This window comes from Parasteatoda tepidariorum, chromosome X2 (assembly GCF_043381705.1).
Source record: "Parasteatoda tepidariorum isolate YZ-2023 chromosome X2, CAS_Ptep_4.0, whole genome shotgun sequence".
Taxonomy (NCBI): domain Eukaryota; kingdom Metazoa; phylum Arthropoda; class Arachnida; order Araneae; family Theridiidae; genus Parasteatoda; species Parasteatoda tepidariorum.
Genome location: NC_092215.1, coordinates 15,539,032 through 15,541,045, shown reverse-complemented (window position 1 = coordinate 15,541,045; position 2,014 = coordinate 15,539,032).

Here is a 2,014-nt window from a genome sequence, read left to right as displayed (position 1 = left end):
GAAAATAGAAAAATGATAATAAGTGGAAGGGAAAATGGCACATTTTCGTGTGACGTAGAAATTATTAACTGAATACAAAATATTCTGAAAGTCATTTCTTGTGCAGAAATGCTTTTAACAGTTGAAAAGTAAAAACTAGTCAGAGAAAAATGCAATAATTATTAAAATATCACTGGCGACACTCAGAGAGAAATATAATGCAGTTTTAAAGCAAGTAATTACAAAAAATATCTCTGGGGACAAGCACAAAAAAAAAATATAATGCAGTTTTAAAGCAAGTAATTATGAAATATATCGCTAGAGACAAGCACAGAAAAAATATAATGCAGTTTTAAAGCAAGTAATTATGAAAAATATCACTGGAGACAAGCACAGAAAAATATAATGCAGTTTTAAGGCAAGTAATTATGAAAAATATCACTGGCGACAAGCACAGAAAAAATATAATGTAGTTTTAAACCAAGTAACTATGAAAAATATCACTGGTGACAAGCACAGAAAAATATAATGCAGTTTTAAAGTAAGTAATTATTAAAAATACCGCTGGTGATATGCAGAGAAAAATTTAACGGAGCTTTAGAGCAAGTAATTATTAAAAATACACGACAGAAAAATTGCAATTAGAAACTCAACATACGTTTTTAAATATATATAATTATTAAAACCAGTGAGAAATCCTTCTAGAAAGCTAACAATAAGCTTTTTAAAAAAATTCATTTACTATTATATTTCTATTATATACTATTATATACTATTATATTATATTTACTATTATATTACTATATAATTCACTATTATATTTCTATAGCAATTACTGTAAATTGTAGTACTTGATGAGAATCAACCATATATTTATACAATCCTTGCAAAAATGAATTTAAAGAAAATAAACACATAAGGGGCTGTAAATTAACTTCTAGCACTTGAGAGGTGCCTTTCAGTCACCACTGCTATTTATTAAATACTTACAACTCTAAATGTTAAAATTTTTACACTTCAATGTTTAAAAAAAAGCTTTAATTACAGGCTTCCGTGTTTTATATAGTTTAAGAGAAATGGCATTATAAGATAGCGCAAAACCACTCAAAAGAGATAGAAAATAATGGTTTATTATCTTTATTAGATTAGGTAAAATAGCACTTGATAATTTTTAGAACTGTTACAGTAAATGACCGAAATCAAGAAAATGTCGACTTTCACCAGTGAATGTCGACAATCGCATAGTCGCTTTGGTGAATGTCAAAATATTTGTTATATCCGATTTGATATTAATTTATTCGTTGATATTATTATATTTATTCGATATTTTAATACCTACTGAGGCTAGATTAGGAGAAACAACAGTGTTTTTAGTAGGGTAAACTAACCAGTGAAGGAACACTTAAGCTTCGCTTTCTTTTTAAAAAATCATATTAATTTCAAAATTCGTAATTTTAATTAAATGACAGTGTCAACATATTTGTTACTAATAACAAGTATGTAAAAAAATTGCNCAGTGAAGGAACACTTAAGCTTCGCTTGCCTTTTAACAAATCATATTAATTTCAAAATTCGTAATTTTAGTTAAATGACAGTGTCAACATATTTGTTACTAATTGCAAAGTATGTAAAAAAATTATAGAGAACTTGCATAATATTGTTTTAAAGTTTTGGAGGTTCAAATAACAAGTAGTAAGAAGACCAAGTGAAGGAACAGCTCTTACCAGTGGATGAACACCCAGTAAAGGAACACTTAATTTTGGTAATTATTTAATGCTCTTTATGATTTTATAAGCCATACAAATATTTAAAGACAAGTCTATTCTTGAAATTATAACAAATATATACTTGGAAAATGTTAACTTCTTTTTTGAATAATGAATAATGTCAACATATTAACACATACTGTTCATTCACTGGGAAATCTATGCCCAGTAAAGGAACATGCCTGTTCCCTCTCTGATTAGAAGTTGTTTTTCGTATTTTTAACATACTTTTGATGCGGAACATCACTAAAGGTACAAGAAAATTAAAG